The 5,459-nt window shown below is 39.5% G+C and overlaps 1 non-coding gene across 1 annotated transcript; it reads right to left on the bottom strand.

Annotated features, from left to right (window-relative positions):
• Positions 1–4,682: 4,682 nt before the first annotated feature.
• LOC149828865 (small nucleolar RNA Z105) lies at positions 4,683–4,754 on the bottom strand. Its single transcript, XR_016434488.1, has one exon. It is a non-coding gene; the product is annotated as a small nucleolar RNA Z105 (small nucleolar RNA).
• Between the last annotated feature and the right edge of the window lie 705 nt (positions 4,755–5,459).

The raw sequence follows: 5,459 nt of genomic DNA, 5'->3' as shown, positions 1-5,459 counted from the left end.
TACTTGAGTTGGGAGAGCTCAAAAAATAGTTGTGGAAGATGATGAGTTAGGGATTTATTCGGCCCAGCGTGTCGCACTTGGGGACAACAGTTTTGTTTGTAAAAAAGAATAGATCGTTGAAACTGTGTACAGGCTACCGATTGATCAATCAAGCCATGATGAAAAATAAATACCCCCTACCTCATTTGATCAACTACAGAGACCTAAGGTTTTCTTAAAACTTGATTTTTCTTTTGCTTTTATTTTTCTTTACCCGTAAAAGGCTGATTAGGGTTTCCCCTTTTATGAAGGAGGAGAAATAATCGAGAGTGGTCGTAGGAGTGTTGCTTGCCGGCGATCAGTGAGACCCACCCCCTTTGCGCCGCCTTCACCTATGAAATCGAGAGAGGAAAAGGAGGAGAGGCCGCCGGAGAGCTCTTCGATGATAAACGACAAGGCGCCCCTCTACGGTGCCTCTACCTACAAAATCGAGAGAGAGGGGAGCGACCTCTCTGCACTCCTCGCCAGTGTCTCCTACTCTAAGAAACTGAGAGAGAGGGGAGTGGTCTCTCTATGCTCCTCGTCGATGCCTCCTGTTTACAGCGCCTGCACCTGAGAAAGAGTGAGAGAAGAGGGTCATCTTCTGCCTGCAGCCACTTGAGCACGTTGGTCCTCCTCTACCTGTTGTTTCCTGAGAACGATACCAATGTAGGATTCTGAGATAGATATAGTGGAGGTCACTGGGTAAATGGGTAAAGGGGCATGTGCATTAGGAGGGGTTGAACCTCCATCCTTGTGAAGCCACCCTAATCAACCTTAGGATTTCATTGATGCAAGTTGTTTTGGTCCAATTGAACCCCATAAATGTGATCTACACCACTCATTTAATGAAAATCTACATTTAAATCACTAAAATCTGACTTGTGTGCAGGATTTTTTGGCTGTTCAAAAATCAACCCTTGACAAAATACAAAATTTTGTGATGTAAAAAATCATATTTTTTTCGTTGACAAAATATGATCCAAGGGACAATTCTTATTAAATCGACACCATGCTGAATTCATCTATAGGGCCAGAACAACTAACATCGTAAGATTTAAGAGCAGTATGAAGATGGGGGGTGAGTGGAGCATAACTCTGTTTCGTGGGAAGGAGGCTTTAATTTGCATGGCTTAAGGCAAGTTGAAGAGGACTTGTATATTCCAAAGTTTCCTTAAAATTCATGACCACCCAAAGAGTTAGTGTAACTGGAAAGCAGCTTAATGATGTAGTTTTTTTTATCTAAAGCAAATGGTGCAAACTTCTTTACATTTTCAACAGGAGCCAAATTGAAGGTCTAAATGTTGCACCTCACCTTATACCTGTGTGTGTGTGCGCTATCCTACATCTTTGGTTTAAAATGAAGGTTTTCTGGTTGGATGAAATCTATAGATGTCTTTTTCTGGGTGTGCCATTGCTTATCTCAGATGGGTACTATGATACAGATCATGCTATAGCTAGTAGCCAGACACAAGCAGTATTCAAGTTCTTGATTTAAAAGCTGGGCATGCTAATGACTATAGAACTAAGTGGATAAGAATCTAGGTGGGATGGAAAAAGATAATACCAAATCCAGATCCAACTGGCCAATTAGACATATTCTGTATGCACTTCAGATTCAGGTTATCTGTTGGACTTGTGTTCGTTTTTTGATATAGGTAGAGCCAATCAAATCTTCTAAATATGGGGAAAAGTACTGGATACTCTCGATAGTACTGTGTTATCTAGCAAAGGTGTCCTAAATATGGGAAAAATATTGGATACTCTTGGCAAATAATGTCCTATCTAGCGAAAGGTCATAATATGAGTTATATTATTTGCTCAATCTGACCCCAGTCAGCATGGTCGTTCTTTAAGATCGATACTTTGGATCTAGTTGTTTCACCATAATTTTGGTGCATTATAGACCATTAATGATTTCTTATACTATTAAAAAATCCACTCGTACATCAAAATTAGATGGTTGAAGTCGTGTTTTTAACTGATTATACCATGCAGATCATATCCATAGGGCTTGTTCCAAAAAAAAAAATCAAGAAAATGCCAAAAAATGGGAGGTTTTTGCTCGAGTACGGTACAATCAAGTGTAGGCAATCTACCCCCCTAAACACTGGTTATTTTTATTGGAGAATAACTTTGTTATCAAAGTAGATGTGCACTAATCATCGTGAAACTGCTGATAGTTAACTTACAAGCTTTTCCTAATAATTGTGGTTGGTTGCCTGTGGATCTATGTTTGTGGACATGATATCAAAGATATGATTTTCTACATTGGGGCTGGTAAATGAACCAAGTTGCTCACAACTTGGTCAGATTTGGCTTGCATGAAGTTAGTACAGACTCATCAATGGAGCTCAGTGAGCTGACCCACAAGCAACTTGTCAAGCACAAACAATGGGTATTAGGCTTGGCTTGGCTTGTATAAGCTAGTTTTGAGAGAGATTACACGTATACTTTATGTAGCATTTAGATAAAAAACAGCATGATTGGTGAACTTATTGGACGATATGCTTGTAAGCCTTAGCTTGTGGTTTCCATTCTCATTGTGGGACATGCAAACAAGTTATTTTTTCACTTTAATGAGCCACCTGAGCTCGACTCCTCTAGCTTGGGCTGATCAGGTTCCAGCCTAACCTGAAAAACCATTGTTCAGTTTGGCATATTTACCAACCCTAGATACCATACATGTATGTATGCTTGTCTAAGATTGGCTACACTTTAATCTGCTCCTTTTTTTCCCATTGCAGTCATCCTAAGGTACAGTAGTTGAATGATTCGCTACGCTGTAAAATTAATTAGTCTGTTTTTAGGTTTTTCTTTTTGAAAGGCAAGCTGGGGTTAGGCAGACCCTACCAGTTATACAACTATAACATTAGGTTTTGAACCTGCAACGTCCAAACACAAGGTGACATGCACTAGCTGCACCTACCATACAAGCGGAGGAGCCCCGTTGGTGAGTTAATGATCTTGCCAAAGTATGAGAAATGAGTTTGTAAGATATTGTTGATCTTGCCAAAGTGAGAAGTGTTCAACAATATCTTATGGACTCATTTCCCATCAGCGCTCTGTTCTATATCTAATTTCTTGTTGCAAACAGATTGATGTCCAAGTTTCACCTTTACTCAGGTCTTGGCTTTCACAGAAGTGCACTCATGCTTCTAGTGATATCATATGACTGAACACTATGTCTTGCCAGATCAATGGTACAAAAGGTATACTGTTTGTTGCCTATATGTGACACAACCTGGGGTGACACTGATCCCTTCATCAGGTGTGTCTTTCATTGTGTGAGTGTCTTTAATTGGTGGGCTATGTAAGGGCTTCCGTGCCAGTGACTCCACCTAGGGTTTACCTCGCAGGGAGGCAGTCATTAAGTGACCCAGTTCTGGAGAAGGATTACTCATCATAAAAAAAAAAAAAACAGAATTTCTGGCTTTTATAAAGGCTTGACACTGGTTTCCATTAGGATGAAATTACCAATGATGTGATACTAAGGCTATGTTTGGGATCCTTGAATGGGAGGTGTGTTACAGCTTTTCCACTGCTCACTGCTGTTTGAGGACAATAGTATTGCCAAAACACTTCATTGAGAATGGAGTTGGCAGCTCCAACACATTTCCAAGATCATTCACAAAAGGGATTTTTTTTTTGGCAACTCCATCCTCAACATCACATTTTGAAAAAACTATATTTTTGGCAACAAATGAAACAAGCATCCCAAATAGAGTCTAAAAGATTTTCAGAATCTGCATAGTAATAGGTAAATCTGGCACTACCATCTTGTTCCTAACCACCACCAAGAGTTAAATTTATGAAAGGTAATGACAAGATGCTGAAGAGAGATGAGGATGACATAAGAAGTGACCATGGTTAGTTCATGGGCCCATGTGTTGGATTCGGCATAGCACCACTGCAGAGCAGCCCCTGTCAATGATCTTTCACTGATTACATGTGCCAACCAAACTGAGTTTGGAGATGGTTCAAACTCAAGAAATTGGTCACCTGCTAGTACATGCCTATGAAGAAGAGAGCAGTCTAAAAGGATTGAATGATGCCTTACTATACAACACCAAGCTTGATTGTGGTCAATTGGAAAATGTCAGCTCATGACTTGAACATGAATTTAGTAAATCTCACAATATAGAATTTCCATTTCCTTTTTTTTACAAGTACACGGGGGGATTAAGGCCCCCCTCCTTTTCATTAGCTCATATTATCAACAAATGTTACAAGTACAACTTCGGGGGTCATAAATAGGAAACCGATATGGCGATTTGTGCAATCTTTTGCAAAGGGTTGCCATCGAGTGCTATTCGTGAATTTTGTTTTTATTAAAAATAACAAAAGGATGGAGCCATGGCTCTTTCATTGACAATACACAAGGGACAGTTACTGTTGATTTTAGACAAACCATATAAAAATTTATTTGAGTAAAAACAAAAGTATGCCAGCAGAAAAACACACCCAAAGCATAAAACGAGTACAAATTCAAGAAAATATGATTTTGGCACTCAGAATGAAAAGGACTTAAAAATAAAAGAGATCGTAGATCGTCGAGTCTCCCTTTTTCTTAGTGCCTTCAGAGAGAGAGAGAGAGAGAGAAAACAAAAAACCAAAAGCAATAAGATTTGGAGAATCTACAGTGAAACCCAAAGTGAGCATATTCAGAATGAGTAGGAGGTTGTTGATTCTCAGTCATGAAATCTCAGACTGATTTTTTTTCATCATCATGCTCGGATATATATATATATATATATATATATAGAGAGAGAGAGAGAGAGAGCCGAAAGTAATTCAACATTACCACTCATGAAGATCAACAAAATGTTGAACCCATGAACTGAACAAGAACAAAAGCCAAAACAAATATATATATATATATATATATATATATATATATATATAGAGAGAGAGAGAGAGAGAGAGAGAGTTAACGTTTTGCCAATGAAGAAGCATGACAGAGGGTAAAGAAAAGACCATCAGATTTTTGAAAGGATTAGTGTCATCCACAACACTTGAAAGTGTCTCAGATGACCGTCGTGAGAACCAAATCCTCCATATCATCACCGGTCTATCTTCCCTCAGCATTAACCAAAAAGAAAAACCAAGAACAGAGAGAGAGAGACCATTCTGTGCGACAAGAATACAAAGAAAGGGAGGAGGGTTTGGTGGGAGGGGAGGAAAATCCGTTTTAAAAGGGGATGAACCGTTGAAGTCTCAGCGAGTTAGGGTTTTGGCTAAATTACATAGGCACTCTTCTCTTTGAAATTAATGACATTGATTGTCCCCATTTTTAGATTACCAAAATTACCCATCCATTTCAACGAGAATACAATACGAACAAGCTCAGTCAACCGGGGCAGAGGCCGGGGACAGGAAGCGGATCAGGTCATGCTGAACATGAGCGTTTTTGCTCACGCCAACATCGTGGCCGTCCGATT

Source organism: Nuphar pumila, chromosome 9, assembly GCF_984573655.1.
Source record: "Nuphar pumila chromosome 9, dmNupPumi1.hap1.1, whole genome shotgun sequence".
Classification (NCBI taxonomy): Eukaryota; Viridiplantae; Streptophyta; class Magnoliopsida; order Nymphaeales; family Nymphaeaceae; genus Nuphar; species Nuphar pumila.
This window is presented reverse-complemented; position numbering and strand designations above follow the sequence as displayed.